The sequence below is a fragment of the Sorex fumeus genome, unplaced genomic scaffold, assembly GCF_029834395.1.
Source record: "Sorex fumeus unplaced genomic scaffold, SorFum_2.1 ptg000162l, whole genome shotgun sequence".
Classification (NCBI taxonomy): Eukaryota; Metazoa; Chordata; class Mammalia; order Eulipotyphla; family Soricidae; genus Sorex; species Sorex fumeus.
The window spans coordinates 626598-648005 of NW_026606219.1; the positions used below are offsets into that span (position 1 = coordinate 626598).

General features: G+C 39.4%; 1 protein-coding gene across 1 annotated transcript in view; it reads left to right on the forward strand.

The window, feature by feature from the left end:
• CHST7 (carbohydrate sulfotransferase 7) overlaps nt 1-21388 on the forward strand; it is a 32756-nt gene extending 11368 nt beyond the window's left edge. The window contains exon 2 of the mRNA XM_056107353.1: nt 20967-21388. The gene's annotated coding sequence lies outside the window, so the exon portion shown is untranslated. The remainder of the gene's footprint in view (nt 1-20966) is intronic.
• Nucleotides 21389-21408: the final 20 nt, after the last annotated feature.

Consider the following 21408-nt stretch of genomic DNA (forward strand, 5'->3'; position numbering starts at 1 on the left):
AAGGATCCTACCCTCTATGCTATCACTCTGGCCCTGGAAATGGCCCTGTTCTTTTCTCAATTTTTAATTTATACTTTTTTAAAATTTATACTTTTTGATGAATCACTGTGAAATAGTTAGACTTACAAACTTTGGTGATTACGTTGAAATTTGCATGTAAGTGGATTAACATGGAGAATATCCATCCATGCTAAGTGAAATGAATCAGAGAGAGAGGGTCAGACATAGAATGACTGCACTCATGTGTGGAATATAAAGTGACATTGGTTATAAATAAGGTTTAACCTTTCATTTTTTTTCTGTGCTCCTGAGAACCCTCTTTGTAATCCAGTAGGAAACGCAGGGGCATTTGCCAGTTATTGAGACAAAATTCCAAAAGTTTTTCAAGAGATTTGTTAGTCTGTATAGAGATTTTCTTCTCATGGATATGAATGTAATAGAAATAATTGAGAATTATGAATCTAAAAATATGAGCAGCTGATTTAAAATTCCTCAGTATGCTTTTACTCAGCCTGCTCTCAGCATGAGCAACATAAACACGGGTGAAACTAAAAATAGCAAAGATGGTTTTTCCTTTTTATGTCTGATGTTTTAGTCAAACAAGGTGAGGAATAAACAAACCTTCTTTGTCTCTGGAAGATCTCCAGGTTTGTCATCCTCCTATCTCCTTGTTGAATCCAAGGAATGTGCACTCTTAAAAGAAATATTCCTGCTGCAGGGCAGCATGGAGTAGATGCAGAGGGAACTAAGAGATAGCTCTGACTTCAGCTCAAGATGACAGGGAAGTGGAGTAGCTGGACAGGAAGCAGTTTCAATTAGAGAAAAGTTGCAGAATTCACAGTGATATCTTCATGAGATATAAAAGCCTTCAGCTTGGCTCCACTTTACCCCTATGCCCCTCCCACCCCCTAGGCCCACAGCTACTAAACCAGTGTGGGTGGGACATTTTCTGCAGCTGGCCTTGTTCATATTAAACAAGTTTATATTGTTCATGCCGGAAGTTGAGAAGCTGAAGTGTCAACCAGTAGCAAATGTTTTTAAGATGTTAAAGTTTGTCAATGACAATCACTAAGGTTTGACTTCCATGAAGACCATATTCAAAGACAGCAGACTCCCCTCCCCCTAAAATGTATGTGAGCAGGAACTTAGGTTAGGCCACACCTCAAAATAGCCCCTCAAGATAAACATGCTTTTTATTCAGAGGACTGAAGTCCTTTGTGTTGTGTTACCTTCAGACATGAGTTTTTTTCTTTTTCTTTTTGGGTCACACCCGGCGATGCACAGGAGTTACTCCTGGTTCATACACTCAGGAATTACTCCTGGCAGTGCTTGGGGGACCATATGGGATGCTGGGAATAGAACCTAGGTTGGCTGCGTGCAAGACAAACACCCTACCCGCTGTGCTATTGCTCCAGCCCCACAGACATGAGTTTTTAAAGGAGCCTTAGGGATGAACAGAGATGTCAAAGTGCAGATTGTTGTTCAGGTCCTGCCAGCAAGAACCCCCAACTCTAAATGCTCTGGCAGGAACACGTTTGAAGAGATTGGTATTGCCTGATCAGCAGACATTACTTTTGGTAGGTTACAAGCAGAGAAAACTGCCTACATGAAGGTCTGAAAGAGAGCATCACAGAAACATTTATAAAGTCTGGGTAGGAATTCGAGGCTGTTTCCTTTGTGAAGACTGAAGAACTGAGTAAATTTAGGACCACCCCCACCCCACAGTGAACTGGGAGACTGAGAAATTCTTATATATCTAGAGAAGATGGGCATTAGGGGGAAATATCTCTAATTTTGAGATCACTTTTCCCAGGAGTGAGACTAAACTTTAGCCAAAAGGGCTCATTCCTGCTTCTGCCAGATTATGGGAACAGTCAGGCAAAAATACTAAAGATAATGTCTTAAAAATAGACATTCCTTTCAGACAGTCTACAGATTGTGAGAGCGGTAAAGTTGTATTTGGCCCCAATGAAGTCTATCCCCAACATCCCCAACAGGGATGTAATAAGGAAAGACAATATATTTTTTCAGGTTATGCAAAGTTACATTTTGATGCCTATGCCCTTCCCCCAACCCCAGCCAAGGATTACAACGGGGTTATTTTGAAAAAGGAGATGGTTGGTTAAAACTAAATAGACAAGAACATTCCCAAAGAATAACAGAACCCTGAAAACTGTCACGTGCCTTTTATTTTTATTTTATTTCTTAGCAAAGAGTGGGAGGGAAACTGGGGATATTGGTGGTGGAAAATGAACACTGATGGAAGGATGGGTGTTGGAACACTGTATGAGTGAAACCCGGCAATGATCATCTTCGTAACTCTGTATCTCAGTGATTCAATGAAAAAAAAATATTATATATATATATTTTAAAATGCACATTGCCCCTCGTGTGAGACGTCCATCTGCGTCCTGAGCGTTGTGGCCCTGCGGTTCCAGTTGGATGGCCACCCACATCCCCTGCATCAGAGCCAAGCCAGTGGTAGCAGGAAGCTGCTTCCTGGTGCAATCCCCAATGTCATGGGCAAGTTATTGCAATTCGTGTTCAGTTCTACGTGAAAGTAAACTCTTGAATTTAAAAAAAATGCACATTGCCTCTATGGCAGGCACTTTTTTCTCTCTCTTTCTCTTTCCCTCTCCTTCTCTTCCACTTTTCTCTCTCTCCCTCTCTCCTTTTGGGCACTGTGATTTGCAATACAGATACTGAAAGGTTATCATATATATCCCTTTATCTACTTTAAACACTCAGTTCTTATCCAGCACGGTCATTTCTAGCTATTATTGTCATACTGGTCCCTTCTCTATCTTACCTGCCCTCCGTCCCTATTGAAACACTGCTTGACTGAAACCCAATCATGAACAGCTTTGTAGTGAGCTATTTCATTGTGATTAAAAATTAAGAAATAAAAAGAAACTGAAAAAATATATATCTTAATTATGCAAGTCCCTTTGAATTCCACAGGCAGAGGTATGCATGTGGGGGAGGGGAAGTGTGTATGTATGGTCTGTATGTATGTATGTATCAGGAGGAGCCATCACATGTCCAATGATAAAGTGAATCTACCCTTGGCTAGGGTAGTTTTATTTCTTGCCCCTGTAAAATAATTGGAGCCACACTCTGCCATACTGGGATCATGCAGTGCCAAGGATTGAGTTCCATGCCGCAAGTATGCTGGGCATGAGCTTTATTGCCTGTGCCATATATCTAGCCCCAGCTGTTTTTTCTCTTCCCACTGGACTGTGGACAGGACCATGAGAGGATAGAACAAATGCGGTCACTTTCTGTGCAAAGAGAGGTACCTGAAATAATGGGGCTGACTTGTGCTGTTGCACAAACTAAAGCTCACTGGCTCTTGTATTCAGTGAACCCTAAAGCCTTAGTGCCTGCCAAAGCTCAAGTTCTGTCTCTCAGTTGACCCATGGCCCCTGTAAAAGTCAACAGTCTGCCAGAACTGCAGGTATAATCTCTTCCCAGCTCTGAGCCCTTGCTAACTCTTGTCCTAGACTTGGTAGCTGACAAATATCTGTAGGTAGGTGATCAGTGATCAAATATGTATTATAAAGGACTGACTAGTTCCTTGGAGTTGGGAATAGCTTTACTCACAAAAGCAATTATGTATGCCAATCATTTTGAACAAGAATTGTGTGCTGAAAATAGTTAAGAAACAAACATGATAACCTCTCAGTTATTATGTTTGTATCTGTATTGAAAACCCCAAAAGGAGAGAGAGAGAAGGAAAGTGCCTGCCATAGAGACAGACTGGGGAGTGGTGGGAGGGAAACTGGGGACATTGGTGGTGGGAAATGTGCACTGGGAGAGATGGGTGTTGTAATATTGTAAGACTGAACCCTGACCATGAACAGCTTTATAACTGTGATTCAATAACAAATTGAAACTCATGGTGATTCAAGAAAAAAAAGGTATATCAGAGCAGTTCAATGAAAGGAAACAAACCAAAAGTCCACTTAGGCAAATCCAGCTGTTTCCATGTTTTATGAATATTGTTTTGGAGCATGCTCATTTTGTTCTCAAGTAAGCATAAGAACCTAGGAAAGTTTGACCTGGTAATGAGCATGATAAAATTGAAATAAGTCTACTCTTTGGAGATCTATGGACATTTGTTGTTTGCATTGGGTCACTCTGGGAACTGACTATTAATGAACATGAACTGGAGATTTTCTTAGAATTCTGCCAGTCCTTAGCTGTCACTGAAGGTGGGGAAGGAGAGTTCAACTCTAAATCTAAGGTTCAGGCCCCTTACTTCTCTCCTTGGTTACCTTCTTTCTGCCCAGCAGAAGGGTGAGAGTGTGTGTGTCTTTACTTCCTGTTTGCACCTAAGACAAGAGTTGTTTCAAATATTAAATACAACTGAAACTATTGTTGACTATTGCAATTACACTGTACCTCCTGCCACTACCACTTGATTTTTGCAATTGGAATATCTGGAAATGATTTGTCATTCATTTTTATTCTGCTTCAAGTACACTTTTAGGAATTGGAGGATGTGGTTATATTAGCAACGTACTTGTTTCTGATGAAATTTTGCTTTAGAGTCACAGCTGGTAGCTCAACCATAGAACACTTGCCTTGCATGTATGAATTCCTGGGTTAAAACCCCCATGACGGCAAGTAATAAAAAAAACAGTAGCAGCCACTTATAGCACTGCAAGTATTATCTTAACTTTATCCCTATCCCGAAGCAGTTCCTTAAAAAGAAAACCCGAATGGCTCTATTGTCATAAACATTGTAAGTTATTTCCCTTTTCCTTGGTATTGCACTTCACTGATTTGCTTGATTTGAGCTGGAAAACAGGAAGGTTATGAAAGTTTAACCTGGGTTAACAGATAAGCTTAGATAGTAATGTCATCCCCACAGGGTAGTTCCAGAAGTTTGGGAGAAGACCCCACAAGAATTTATCACCATTGAAAAGTCAACTTAAAACTTCTATCCTCCCTTTTGGTCTGGAGTTGGTCCAGGAGGAAGGCTGTTACAATGGACTGAAAAGTAATTCAGCCCGTGGCAATTGACCAACTGAATACCCGGAAATCTCAGCTCCCTTGGTCCAAGTGGTAAGACCACTTTTTAGCATCCGTGAATTAGCTTTTGGTGGTAAACGCAAAGCTCTTCACGGGGCACAAGAGTGTGGGCTAGGAACAGACACAGACTTCTGGGGAACAAAGGCAAGAAAAAGTTGAAGGGAAGAGGGGACAGAGAAAATTCCATCTGTGCAATTTCCTAGAGCCATTTGGGAGGCCCAGGACTGGGCACCTGATTTGCAACAGACAGGAAAACAAAGGAGAGAGTAGAGGGGGAGACAGCTGCTAGTCATTTGGTTAAATCAAACTTTAAAGCTAGCAGGAAATTGGTTTTTCCTCCTCCCCTATCCCAGCTCCAAATGTTGAAAATGTATGATTAAAATGCTAAGCAAGTCTTCCAGAGTTGCTCCACTATAGCCTTGGGCGTCTCTGCCCAGCCAAATGCAGCCAATTTCAGTCCTGGCTCCCAAGTGGAATAAAATTTCACTTTGTTGCCAAGGAGGCTATTAGTAAGTCAATCAGCTACAATCAGGTCATTTAAATGCTCAGGAGAATGATGGCAAAGGCGAGATAATGCATTTAACTTTCCAGAGTCTGACCAAAACTTTTAACAATTGTTTGTAAAAAGTGCAAGCAAAACTGCGAATTATTTGAGTACTGAAGAATACCTTCAGATCTCAGTGCCACATAATTTTATTTTACTTTTTTGCTTTTTGTGTCACAACTGGCGATGCTCAGGGGTTTGCACTCAGGAACCACTGGCTGGCTTTGCACTCAGGAACCACTCCTGGCGGTGCTCTGGGGACCATATTGCATGCTGGAAATTGAACCCGGGCCGGCCGCGTGCAAGGCAAACACCCTAACCGCTGCACTATTGCTCCAGCCCTGATGCTCAGGGGACCATATGGGATGCTGGGAATCAAGCTCAGGTCAGTGACCAAAATACAAAGACAGTCTACAGAATGGGAAAGGACATTCAACAAAACACATCCGACAAGGGGTTCATATCAAGGATATACAAAGTACTGGTTGAACTCCACAAGAAGAAAACACCCAACCCCATCCAAAAATGGGGAGATAAAATGAACAGAAGCTTTCTTTTTTTTCATTTTGTTATTGGATCCTAGTAATTTATTGCATTTTTTCTTTAAATATGTATTTTTGAACATAGCAATCTTGAAGTTCAAAAGTTCAAAAGTCTCTAGGGGCCACTGACACTTTAGAGACAAAAACATGTGAAAATATAAAACTATTAATGCAGGAATTAAGCTATAGTCATTGTCAACATATGATTTTATATCCTAAAAAATCTCTGGGGCCCGTCATGATTTTTAACATTATTTTTCTTTTTAAAGATCAATTTAATCTTTTACCAAAAAGAAAATTATATTGAAAACTCTCTACATTTTAATAGGTTCTATAATACTTTTACAAGTTTTTTTTAATTTTTCCCCCTTTATTTTATTTTATTTTTTTTACAGTTGTAGATTTACAATTTTTTGTGCTTTGGTTTCAATTATACAATGATCAGATACCCATCCCTCCACCAGTGCTCATTTTCCACCACCATGGATAATATCCCTCCCACCCCCATCCCCCCAACCCCCCTGTCTCTGTGGCAGGGCAATCCCCTGTGTTCTCTCTCTCCTTTTGTGTGTTGTGGTCTGCAAAAGAGGAATTGAGTGGCAAACATGTTCAGTCCATAGTCTACTTTCGACATGCATCTCCCGTCCTGGGAGGATCCTCCAAACATCCTTTATTTGGTGCTCCCTTCTCTATCTGAACTGCCCTTTCCTCTAGGATACCCGGCTGGCCTCTAAGTTATGGAGTAATCCTCCTGGTGCTGATCTCAGCTATTCTTGGGTATTAATCTCATACTTCGTTACTTTATATCCCCCAGATGAATGCAATCTTTCTATGTCTATCCCTCTCTTTCTGACTCATTTCGCTTAGCATGATACTTTCCATATTGTACCACTTGTATGTAAATTTCATGACTTCATCTTTTCTAAGAGCTACATAGTACTCCATTGTGTAGATGTACCAAAGTTTCTTTAATCAGTCATCTGTTCATGGGCATTCAGGTTTCTTCCAGTTTCTGGCTATTGTAAAGAGTGCTGCAATGAACAAACAATTGCAGATGTCACTTCGACTATACATTTTTGCCTCTCTGGGATATATTCCCAGGAGTGGTATTGCTGGGTCAAATGGGAGCTCAATTTCTAATTTTTTGAGAATCGTCCATACTGTTTTCCAGAAGGGCTGAACCAGTGGACATTCCCACCAACAGTGAAGGAGGGTCCCTTTCTCGCCACATCCACACCAGCATCGGTTGCTTTTGTTCTTTTGAATGTGGGCCAGTCTCTGAGGTGTGAGATGGTATCTCATTGTGGTTTTGATCTGCATCTCCCTGATGATTAATGATGTAGAGCATTTTCTCATGTGCTTTTTTGCCATTCGGATTTCTTCTTTGAGAAAGTTTCTGTTCATTTCATTGCCCCATTTTTGGATGGGGTTGGATGTTTTCTTCTTGTGGAGTTTAACCAGTATTTTGTATATCCTGGATATCAACCCCTTGTCAGATGTGTATTTGGTGAATATCCTTTCCCATTCTGTAGACTGTCTTTGTATTTTGGTCACTGTTTCTTTGGAGGTGCAGAAGCTTCTTAGTTTAAGATAGTCCCATTTATCTATCTCTGTTTTCACTTGCTCGGCCAGTGGCGTGGCATCTTTGAAGATACCATTAGCTTCAATGTCATGGAGGGTTTTGCCAACTTTATCTTCAATGTACCTTATGGTTTCTAGTCTGATGTTGAGGTCTTTAGTCCATTTTGATCTTACTTTTGTACATGGTGTTAGGCAGAGTTCTGAGCCTATTTTTTTGCACGTAGCCGTCCAGTGATGCCAACACAATTTATTAAAGAGGCTTTCCTTTCTCCACTTCACATTACTTGCACCTTTATCAAAGATTAGATGATCATATGATTGAGGGGAGATGTCAGTGTATTCAACCCGAACAGAAGCTTTCTTAAAGAAGAAATCTGAATGGCAAAAAGGCACATGAGAAAATGCTCTACATCATTAATCATCAGGGAGATGCAGATCAAAACAGCAATGAGATATCATCTCATACCACAGAGACTGGCCCACCTCCAAAAGAGCAAAAGCAACCGGTGTTGGTGTGGATATGGCGAGAAAGGGACCCTCCTTCACTGCTGGTGGGAATGCCGACTGGTTCAGCCCTTTTGGATAACAGTATGGACGATTCTCAAAAAGTCAGAAATTGAGATCCCATTTGACCCAACAATACACCTCCTGGGAATATATCCCAGAGAGGCAAAAAAGTATAGTTGAAGTGACATCTGCACTTGTTTGTTCATTGCAGCACTCTTTACAATAGCCAGAATCTGGAAAAAACCTGAGTGCCCGAGAACAGATGACTGGTTAAAGAAACTTTGGTACATCTACACAATGGAGTACTATGTAGCTCTTAGAAAAGATGAAGTCATGAAATTTACATACAAGTGATACTACATGGAAAGTATCATGTTACGTGAAATGAGTCAGAAAGAGAGGGAAAGACATAGAAAGATTGCATTCATCTGGGGAATATAAAGTAACAAAATGGGAGACTAACACCCAAGAATAGCCAAGATAAGTATCAGGAGGTTCACTCCATGGCTTTGAGGCCAGCTGCACATGCTGGGGAGATGGCAGCTCAGATAGAGAGGGGAGTACCAAGTAAATGGTGTTGGGAGAATTCTCCCAGGATGGGAGATGCATGCTGAAAGTAAACTATAGACCGAACATGATCGCAAACTCAATGCAAACCACAGCACCCAAAAGGAGAGAGAGAACAAAAGGGAATGCCCTGCCACAGAGGCAGGGTGGAATGGGGGACAGGGGGTGGGAGGGATACTGGGATCAGTGGTGGTGAAAAATGGGCACTGGTGGAGGGATGGCTACTCGATCATTGTATAAATGAAACCCAAGCACAAAAATTTGTATGTCTACAACTGTACCTCATGGTGTTTCACTAATAAAAATTTTAAAAAAACTTAGCTCTTAACTGAAAAGAGCAAGATTACAACTTAGTCACTGACTGACAGACTAAGTAGTTTTTAAGTACTGCTCATAAAAAATTAAGAACTTTGTAGTCCCAAGTGCATGGGACCCCCATAATAGTAAAAGAATGGGCTCTGGAGTGAATTAAATTCACTGGTGAGCGGTGCTCAGAGGCTATTCCTGGCTCTTTCTTCAGGAGACCACATGGGGTACTGGGCAGCTACATGTGACTTATGCAAGCCCATCTACAAGCTTTAAGCCCTGTAATATGTAATTTTAATAGCTAGTGATGCTGAACATCTTTTTCTTAGGCTTATTTTCCACTCCTCTTTGGGGAAATATTAATTTAGATGTATTAACCATCTCCTAATTCAGTTACTGGATTTGAGTGTTTATATGTTCTAGATAAAAGTCCTTTGCTAGATATGTGACTGCAAATATTTTCCCTTTGTACTTATTTAAGCCTGTACTCATTTTGAAAGATCTTTCCTAAAGAAAAAGTTTTAAAATTGTGTTGAAGTCCAGTTTGTCACATCTTCCTTTTTGGAATATGCATTTAATACCATGGCTAAGGACTCTTAGCCTAACTCTGAGTCCTATTTTCTTGAAAAAGTTTTATATCCTTAACTTTGCCTTTTCTTATGTATTTTAAGAATGTTTATATATATATGAATATATACATATATAAATATAAATGTATATAAAACTTGGTGATTTTAGGTTAGCTTAGTATAAAATGTTAAGGTTAGGTCAAGGTAGATTTTTTTCCTATGATGACTATTTTTTTTTAAATTTTTATTAGTGAGACATCATGAGGTACAGTTGTATACTTACAAATTTTTGTGCTTGGGTTAAAATTATACAATGATCAAATACCCATCCCTCCACCAGTGCCCATTTCCCACCACCAGATGACTAACCATTTCTGAAAAGACTATCCTTGCTCCAAATTTTTTTTGTCAAAACCAGGATGGGAGAAGCATACTGAAAGTAGACTATAGACCAAACATGATTGCCACTCAATGCTTCTTTTTCAAACCACAACACCCAAAAGGAGAGAGAGAACAAAAGAGAATACCCTGCCACAGAGGCAGGGTGGGACGGGAGGATGGGGGTGGAAGGGATACTGGGACCCGTGTTGGTGGAAAATGGGCACTGGTGTAGGGATGGGTGTTTGATCATTTTACAATTGAAACCCAAGCACAAAAATTTGTAAATCTACAACTGTACCTCATGGTGTTTCACTAATAAAAATTAAAAAAAAAAAGAGTGACTAAGGCCCCAAACACGAAAGCTTGTAACTATCTCATGGTGATTCAATAAAAGTAAAAGAAAAAAAATAGTGAAAAAAAAAGTTTGCCATGGGCTGGAGTGATAGTACAGCAGTAGGGCGTTTGCCTTGCAAGCCGCCGGCCCAGCCGAGCAGGGTTTGATTCCTCCGCCCCTCTCAGAGAGCCAAGCAAGCTACCAAGAGTATTTCACCCGCACGGCAAAGCCTGGCAAGCTACTCTTGATGTATTCGATATGCCAAACACAGTAACAACAAGTCTCCAGTGGAGACATTACTGGGCCCACTCGAGCAAATTGATGAACAACGGGAGGACAGTGACAGTAACAGTTTGCTATACACATATGCAGGCCTAATTTTGAAGCTTTTCTGTTCCTTTGATCTATGAGTATATCCTTTCACAAATATGTGTTTCTGTTTTCCTAGTGGTGTTTCTGGTAATAGAGATCAAACGTGAGGTTTTTGTGAGGCATGTGGACTCTGAACTATCTCCATAGCTCTATAAATTTCTTCTAATTGATGATTTAGCTGTCTCAGGAAATTTTATATGTAGTATTTTAATTTTTAATCAATAAATTGTTATTTTTCTGATTTTTCATGAATTTAGAAGTATGGCCTTTAATTTCCAAAAATCTGTAAAATTCTATTACTGATTTCTTGTTTGAATACATCATGATTAGAGAATGCACTTTGGATTATTTTAATTATTTTAATTTATTTATTCTTGTTTCATGAATTACTATATGGTCTATATTGTCGCTGTTCTCTCTAAGCTTAGAAAAGGTATTCTGGGGCCGGGGTGATAGTACAGCAAGGAGGGTGTTTGCCTTCCACGCAGCTGACCCGGGTTGATCCCTGAATCCCATATGGTCCCCCAGCAATGCCAGGAGTAATTCCTGAGTGCAGAGCCAGGAGTAACCCCTGAGGATCACCGGGTGTGACCCAAAAAGCCAAGAGAAAGGTGTTCTGTTGTCAGGTAGAATGTTTCATACATAAGTTAAATCTTGTTTGGTTGATGAAATTGTTCATTTTTTGGATATCATTACTGGTTTTGTGATAATTCTATGATAATTTTCTAGTTTCTAAGGTCTGCTTTATCTGATATTAATAACTACTCTTCCTTTCTTTTGATTATGTGATATATATATATATATATATATATATATATATATTTTGGTTGGCAGGGTAGGGGGGGAATACCAGGGGTGCTAAGGGTTTACTTTTGGATTTGGGTAAGGCATCAGTCCTGGTTGACTCAGGGAACTGACCCTATCAGATTTCAGGGAGCGAACTTGGGTTGGTCATGTGCAAGGCAAGTGCCCTACCTTCTGTACTGTGGCTCTAGCCCATGTGTGGTATATATTTTTATGCTTTTAGTTTGAACCTACCTATATCATTGTAATTGAAATGTATTTCTTAAACAGGATACAACTGGATCGTGCTTTAAAATCCAATCTGTAATTTCTTTTTCTGTATTTCTATATTTAGAACATCTATATCTAATGTAATTATTAATATTAGGCTCAAGGTTGCCATTTTTAAACTTTATTCCTTCATACTTCATATTTTGTTCCTGTTTCCCTAATCTTACTTCCCTGTGGGTTTTGGACATTATTGACAATTTCACTTTGGTTTATTTACATTACTTTGGGGTGTGTATGTTCATATGCTTACTTTAGTAGTTTCTTTAGCTTATACATATGTAACATAACAAAAACTACTTCCTTAACATTTTTCTACTTCAAGTGAAGTATTGGGATGTTATCTTCACTTAGGTTACTTTTGCTGTCACCTTTATATACTTTCTCTATATATATTAAGGTCCATATAAACTGATGTTATAATTTTACCTCAACTCTCAAACATAAATAACTTTAAAACCACAACAGAATAGTTCATTATATTTATTTATATCTTATATTGTTCCTTTTCATTTATGATTGCTTTAAATCCCCTTCTTTATTCATTTTGTTTCTGTTGGGAGAACTTCCCATAGCATTTCATTTACAGCAGTTCTTAACAACAATTATCTCTTTGTTTTCCTTCATTTGAGAATATATTTCACTTCATTTCTGAAGTGTGGATGTTATGAACAATAAGGATCTGTTTTGGCAACTATTGCATTTCAGCACTAGAAAATCACTGTGCTATTTTTCCATTGAGCCTCCATGGTTTCAGATACGATTCCAGGACATTTAAATCATTGATCTCATGAGGAGCGCACTCTCTAGTTGATTTAAGGGTTTTTTTCTCTCTGTCTTTATGTTCCTAGTTCTTGCTGTACCTTGCTATAAGATGAATATTGGTGTAGATTTCCCTGGAAAATCTGGTTTGGTTTGGTTTAGTTTCTTAAACCTGTAGATAAGTCTCTTTCCAGATCTGGAAAATTTCAGCATAAATATGAATTTTTATTTACAGTAAAGGTAAGGTAAGGTAAAGGCCCTCCCGTTGATCGTTGATTTGCTCGAGCGGGCCCAGTAACGTCTCCATTGGAGACTTTGTTGTTACTGTGTCTGGCATATCGAATACTCTCGGTAGCTTGCCGGGCTCTCTGAGAGGGGCGGAGGAATTGAACTCGGGTTGGCCATGTTGGCCGCGTGTAAGGCGAACGCCCTACCCGCTGTGCTATATTTACAGAAGTTTTAAAATTATTTATGTTTGAGAATTGAGGCAAAATTATAACATCAGTTTATATGGACTTTAATATATATAGAAAGTATATAAAGGTGACAGGAAAAGTAATCTAAATGAAGATAACATCCCAATACTTCACTTAATGTAGAAAAATGTTAAGGAAGTAGTTTGTGTTAAGTTACATATGTATAAGCTAAAGAAACTACTAAAGTAAGCATAAATTACTTTTTCACCTTCTTTACCCTCTATTTCTAAGACTCTGCCTCTCTGCCAACACAATTGTTATTTATATTACATTTATTGCAGTATAACAAATCCCAGAGGTTCTGTTCATCTTTTTAACTATATTTCCCAATTCTTCAAATGGATACTTTCTGTAGCTCTATTTTCAGATTCATCAAATAGTTCACTAACTCTATTATGCTATTATGTCCATCCAGTGAGCTTTAAACTGTTTTGGTTATTTAGGTCTGGGGAGTTCAACAGGCTGGAGGGCATATTTTGCATGCAGAATCCCTGGGTTCTATCCCCCACGCCACATGATCCCTCAAGTACTGGCATTGTGGCCTCCAAACAAAACAAAACAAATTTTGGTGATTTATTGAGTTTAATAATTCTAAAATTAAAATTTGATTTTTTATGTTATATTTATCAACCAGCATATTCTAATTTTTATTTCAAGAGGGTTTGTGAATTGTCACATTTTTATGACATTTTTAAGCCTTTTTGCTAATTGTCACATTTTTATGAGAGAACCGTAAAATCTAATTTTAGTAGCTGTGTTCTTTTAGTGTTGTCATTTGTCATTTGTGTTTTCTCATAATTTCACATCTCTCTGGTCCTTTCTTTGACAAGTTATTGTTTTGGTTGCATTCTGAACATTTGGGATATTCTCTTGTGCATTTCCAAACTTCCATTTTAGCAGGCCAACCCAAGTTTGATTCCTCCGCCCCTCTCAGAGAGCCCGGCAAGCTACGGAGAGTATCTCGCCCGCACGGCAAAGCCTGGCAAGCTCCCCGTGACGTATTTGATATGCCAAACACAGTAACAAGTCTCACAATGTTACTGGGCCCGCTCGAGCAAATCGATAAACAATGGGAGGACAGTGACAGTGATTTTAGAAGGCTTCCATATACTTATACATAATGATGAAGGAAGGTAAGCACCACCTGACACTGTAGAAAGCGGTACTAGAGAAATTCTTGCTGAAAGAGAGTATTTTTTTCCATGGTATTTGATTTCTGTCTTTCTAGGCAGGCCCTTTCCCTGTCTCTTGATGAAAGATAAGAGGATTTTCTTCTAAAAATTATTTTTACTGAGATTATGTGCTTTAAATTCTATTAATGTCTTGTTTCATACACATAATTTCAACCCCACTCATCACCAGTGTACTTCCTTCTCTCTCCAAAAGACTCTCAACACCCCTACCTCCCAAACCACCCCATTTAGTTTTATGCATCAGTTCCCCCATTGTGTTGCCCTTATCCCTTTGTTGCTACCTTTGTATGTATCTTTAAGTACCAAGCATGAGAGAGATTCTTCTGTGTCTATCCCTTTCTTTCTGAATGACTTCACTCAGCATGATAGCCTTGAGTTCCAATCATGTTGTAATAACAGGCTTTTCTTGGGGCTCTTTTGGTCTGTGGTCATTGGTATTTCTGGAATGTTGATATCTTCACCACCAACATTTCAGAATATAGAGGAGACAAGAAGACCCAGAAAACTCATGGCTATGTTGTTCTTCAATTCCCAAGATGCTAAGTTTGTACACCTCTTTTTTTCACCCTCCAGAATCTTACCTTTGTTTAATATATCATGTTTAGAGATTTTAGTTACACTCTTTAGGAGGAATAAGGAAAAATGTATCTGCCCCATCTTATCTAGTGCAGAAGTCAGCCTATCTGGAAATATTTTTTTTATTAAACTGTTTAATGCTGAAATTTGACACAGTGACTCTTTATGTAAATTAATTGTCCTAAGAGAATACTGAAGAGGCATAGAAAGGTCTCAAGGCAGTTTTTGCATTAGCTTTTCTGTTTTTTTTTTCTTTTTGGGTCAGACCTGGAGATGCACAGGGGTTATTCCTGGCTCATGCACTCAGGAATTACTCCTGGCGGTGCTCGGGGGACCATATGGGATGCTGGGAATCAAACCCGTGCAAAGCAAACACCCTACATGCTGTGCTATCACTCCAGCCCCTGCATTAGTTTTTTATTTATGCTTATTATGAATCTTAAATGTACATTTCAAGATATCACATTTTAATTTTTAAGATTTTAATTCATGTAAAGTATATTCTCCAACTATAAAATAGAATAGTAATATAATAACAGAACAGTATCACAAAATTTCCTGAATATTTATAAATTAAACAATATATTTTTATTCCATGGGGAAAAATAAGAAAATCTTTCCCAAGAAGAGTTTGAAAAATTTTAAAGAATCATAATAGTAAATGCTCATATTATTTGAAAGAAACATTCTCAAGTTAACAATCTTCCACGTCAAGAATTTAGAAAAAACCTCTGGAGATATAGTACAGCAGATAAGTATTTGCCTTACATTTTGTTGACCCGGGTATAGTCCCTATCACCACATATGGTCTTCCAAGCCGTGCCAGGAGTGGCCTCTGTGCACTTCCAGGTGTGGCCCAAAATATAACAGAAATAATTTAAAGGAAGAACATATTTAATCATCACTTGATCACTTGAGCATAAAACAGAAAATTTAAGAGCAGAAACCAACAAAATTGAAAACATTAAATAATAGAGAAAATCAGTGAAACCAATAGGTTCTTATGAAAGATAAAGGCAGTTGATAAATCTCAAGCAAGACTGATAAAGGAAAAAAGACAAACGAGAGAAGATATCATTCTCAGAAATGAAACTGTAAGAATCCCATGGTTAGCACTGTAGCACTGTTCTCCTATTGTTCATTGATTTGCTCCAGTGGGCACCAGTAATGTCTCCATTTTGAGACTTGTTACTGTTTTTGGCATATTGAATACACCATGGGGATCTTGCCAGGCTCTGCCATGTGGGTGGGATACTCTCGGTAGCTTGCTGGGCTCTCCAAGAGGGACAGAGGAATCGAACCCGGGTTGGCCATGTGCAAGGCAAACGCCCTACCTGCTGCACTATCGCTCCAGCCCGGATCCCCCCAAATATCAGAAAAATCATATGGAACTTTTATGAACATAACTTAAAAAATTTAGATGCAAAGAGACACTCCTTCAAAACTACAAGATACAAAACTTATCAAACATTAAATAGGTAACTTGATGAGCCTTTATATATTTTTTAACAGAGTAGTAATGTCTATTTTAAAGAACCAAATATAAATTTTAGTACTTAAAAGTATAATTATCTGAAATTTAAAATTTTCAAAATTTTAAACAAAATAGAGATAACAAAATAATTAGTAAACTTTAAATTAAATACTTCCCATTATTGGGGCTGGGCTGGAGCGATTGCACAGCGAGTAGGGCGTTTGCCTTGCATGCAGCCAACATGGCTGACCCAAGTTTGATTCCTCCGCCCCCTCTCGGAGAGCACCGCAAGCTACCGAGAGTATCTTGCCTGCATGGCAAAGCCTGGCAAGCTACCCATGACATATTCGACATGCCAAACACAGTAACAATTGTCACAATGTTACTGGGCCCTCTCGAGCAAATCGATGAACAATGGGAGGATAATGATAGTGATAGTGATTACTGGGGCCAGAGCAATAGTACAGCACTATAGTAGGGCACTTGCCTTGTATGCAGCCAACATGGGTTCGGTCCCTGGCACCCCATATAGTGAGGAGTGATTCCTTAGTGCAGAACCAGGAAAAACTCCTGAACATTGCAGGGTGTGGTCCAAGGAAAAAAACAAAAAAGAGATTCCATTATTACTCCCCTTCTCTCTAACATTTTATGTGTTTTAGATACCTTGCTAGTTCTAAGTGAAAAATCCTTTGCTTTTCTAGATGTCCCTTAAGTATTTTTGGAGGGTTGTCTTAGTTATGATAAATTCCCTTAATTGTTTGTCTGAAAAACTCTTTATTTCTCCTTCAAACTGAAAGATAACCTAGCTAAGTATTCTTCGCTGATGGGGATCAGAGAGATAGTACAGTAGGTAGGGTGCCTCCCTTGAACCTGTCAGAACCAGGTTCTACCTCCAGCATCCCATATGGTTCCCCAAGACTGCCAGCTGTGATTCCTGAGTGCAGAGCCAGGAGTAACCCCTAAGCGCTACAGGGTATGCCCCCCTCAACAAAACAAAACGAAACAAAACATAAATATAGTATTCTTATTGGGCTGGAGCAATAGCACAGTGGGTAGGGCGTTTGCCTTGCACACAGCCAACATGGCCGACCCGAGTTTGATTCCTCCGCCCCTCTCAGAGAGCCCGGCAAGCTACCGAGAGTATCTCGCCCGCACGGCAGAGCCTGGCAAGCTACCCGTGGCGTATTCGATATGCCAAACACAGTAACAACAAAGTCTCCAATGGAGATGTTACTGGGCCCACTTGAGCAAATCGATGAACGGGAGGACAGTGACAGTGACAGTATTCTTATTGCATGACTGAAACATAATCACGGAAGTTTGTAAGTCTGTATCTCACAGTGATTCATTAAAATAAAATTTAAAAAAGAGTATTCTTGGTTGGAGGTCTTATCCATTTAGTTTCTGTTGAGAAATCAGTTAAAAGCTCTATGGGGGTTCCCTCGTGTGACTCTTAATTTTCTTGTACTGCTTTTAGGCTTCTCTGATATTTGTTGTTTTAATTATAATGTGTCTTCCTTAGTGTGTGTGTGTCTATTTTGTTTTCTTTTGTTTGAAACTTTTTGAGCTTTCTGATTTTGAGTATATATTCCCTTTCAGTATGGGGAAATTCTTGTCTATTAGTACTTTAAATAAGAATTCTGGGGCTGTAGAGATTAACTCAGTGGACTTCAGTACATAATTTGCATGATGGAGGCCTGGGATCAGTTCCTGACACCACACGGTCTCCAATCGAGCAGAGCCAGGAGTAACCCCTGAGTACCATCAGGTATGTCCCAAGAACCAAAACACAAAGCAATAATTTTGTACACCAAAACCATAAAAGTTAACACTATTGCAACCATGCCACCTAAACTATAATTTTAAAAAAGAAAAAAAACTGCCCCCCTTTTTTTATTCTCTTCTCTTTCTGGATGCCCTATGATTGGAATGTTGTTCTTCTTGATGCTGTTCCATATTTCCTGTATGTTATGTTCACTGTTTTTAGTTCTTGTTTTTGCTGGTCTTTTTTGGCTGGTTTCCACTACTTTATCTTCAAACTCATTGATATGATTTTTGGCTTCTTCCACCCCATTCTATTGTACCTTTTAGCTTAGCTACTGTGTTATTTAGCTGTATGAGTACAGATTGTTCTTTGTTCAGACTTTCTCTAATAATTTCTCATTCTTTGTCTAAATTCTCCTCCATCGACCTCCTCATTTCAGTGATCATCATTTGGACTGAATTTCTCTTGCATTGATCTTCTATTTTCAGTGAGCATGAATAGTTCTATTGCTTTGAAATAGTCTTCAAATAGCCTGCATAGCTTTACTATATTCAGGGTTTTTTTTCCAAGCTATTGTCTTGACCCACCAGATCCTTTATCTGCTGCTTATACTATGTTTTGTGAGGACCTAGGTGGGCATTGGGGACGTGTGTTTGAGCAGGCCTGATGATGACCTATCATCCTATTCACAGTAAGATGCCTGGTAATGGCTGTAACTGTGAGATATACTGGGCCTGGATGATGACTATGAGTTTTCAGTTATGAGTAGGTGGCTTTTGATGTGGTGCTGGTTTAAACAGGTATGGGTAGCGACCAAGAGTTTAAGGTCATCAGTACCTAGCAGCCACTAGGCTACTATGGTCATCAAAGTCTGCTCAGAGGCTCGGGAACTTGTGCAGGGATTGGTTTAAGAGGAGGCTGAGGTCTCAGTCCCATCTGGTGACAGGGTATGCATTCTATAGTGGCAAAGAAGAGTCTGCTTAGCCAAGGGCTTGCAAGGGAGCATAGCAAACAGTTTGGGTCCCTTGATAAGTGATTATACTTCAAGTGTTCTGCAGGAGTTCTTTTATTGTTTGGTGGTTACATCTATCGTGTTCAGAGGTCACTCTTCCTTTGTTGGGGGATCATATGGTATGGGAGACCCATTTGTTTTGCCCAGGAGTTCTTGTCTGTAGAGATGTGGCTTGCTTTCTAGGTGTCTGATATGTACTGGCAGGTGCTGGGTTAGTTTCTCTGCCTGAAAAAAAACTTTTATAATTATCTCTGGACCCCTAATGACTAGGGTGGGTGGAGTTCTCCTCAAGGGTTTGCCTTCAGGGTTTATTAGTTTGGAGATTGAGACCCAGTATTGTGTCCACTATCACTGTTATGTGCACAACTGCTAGAGGTCATCACCAAGCTGCCAACAGTCAGTTGTTCTGGCCTATTTTAAAAAAAATTTTATGAGTGAAACACCATGAGGTACAATTGTAGACTTACAAATTTTTGTGCTTCAGTTTCAGTTATACAATGATCGAGTACCCATCCCTCCATGTTCTGGCCTTTTTAAAACACACAGCTTCTTATCTTCCATTCTAGTGCTGTAAGATTGAACAACTGGAGTGTTTTATGCAGCAAACCCCACTCTATTTCCTATTCATGAGGGTCAAGTTTTTGTAGGTTTGTTGTCCCACAATGGGGTTTCTTTCTTGGTGAGGTGTCTCTTTGCCAGTTTATTTAGGTGCTGTACTTTCCCCCTTCCTATGAGAACTTTGTTCATGGGGGTTTATGGTAAGTTTCTGCTAGATTTTATTTACTTTTGTATGGGGATCATACTTGGTTGTGCTCACGGCTTACTTCTGGCTCTGCACTAAGGTACGACTCCTGGAGGGACACCATATGGGGTGCCAGGGATCAAACCCAAGTCAGCTGTGTTCAAGGCAAGCACCTTATTCATTGTACTATCTCAGTGGTCCCAGATACTCTTGGATTAATCCAGGTGTTGGTGTAGATTTCCTGTGATTACTGGAGGAGGCAACACATGTTCTTTCGTCCAGTCATCTTGGTCCAGCCAGTATTATATTGCGCATTTTGGAGAGGGGTTTGGGCCACATCTGGTGGTTCTCAGGGATTACTTCTGACTCTGTGCTCAAGTATCACTCCTGGAAGGCTTGAGGGACCATATAGAGTGCTGGGAATTGAACCCAGATCGGCCTCGTGCAAAGCAAGCATCATACCCACTGATAGTATAGCTCTGACCTCATATTGCAATTTTTAATCACCTTGAAAGTGCTTCATTCCAAAACTCAGCAAATTTGATACATATCCATGATGACAGGATCATAAGAAAGCAAGAAGCTGGTGGCATGGTGGCAAAACTCATATAAACTTACCCAGAGTCAGTCCATTCTCTGTGGCTCATAAACACTATGTTTTAAGGAAAGAATAAAAAGGTTCAGATGTTACAAAGGTAATAAACTATAGACTCTTTTCTTATTCATGGGCCCAAAGAGCAATTTGCTGGTGATGTATGTATTTGCACAGATGGACCAGTACACATGCAAAGAACCTGTGGTTACATGGTTAGTGAGTACTTAAAAGTAGAGTTTCAATTCCAGCTCTTTTCCCAACTCTACCTATCAAGTCTCAAGTTTTTTTTCAGCAGCTGCAGAAAGTAGTCATACATATGCTTATTTGCATGACTGCCCCATATTTTTTCCCGTCTTTATCTTCACCAAACACCTCTTGGATCATATCTCCTGGCCTCTCTTCACACAGCAGAAATGGCAGACACTAATTTGGTGTCACTTTCAAGCACTGAATAAAGCAGAGTACAGATGTCATATTTTAAGGCCCTTACATCTTGAGGTGGGGATTTCTGACAATAGATTTCTGTGCTCTGACATTTAAACATCCTTTGTCTTTTCTAGGTCAGTACCACGAAGAGGATACTTAACTTGTCACCCCAACAATGGAGAAGTTATACTGTGGAGACAATGTATCACACTATCAGAGACTGGGGCTCAACTTGATACCAACTATAGAGTAATTCTACAGAACAGGAATATTAGAAATGGTTAAATAATGACTGATATGTTGGTTGAAATCAAGTGTCCAGTAAGAAAGTAACAGTGCAATGTGGATAATTTAGGTCACAAAATAGCTCCCAGCCTGAATCTGCTTCTGCAGAAATCATTTCAAGAAGACATCTTCTGAACAAAGAAGACATGTGATTTGGTACCAATTTCCATCAGCTGGTGCATGGACAAAAACATCAATGCGAAAAGGCAAAACTGTAATCCTTTGTACCTTGACTAAATTACCTAGAATTAAATAAAAGGTGTAAATGGTATTGTTTGAAATCTGACTCAT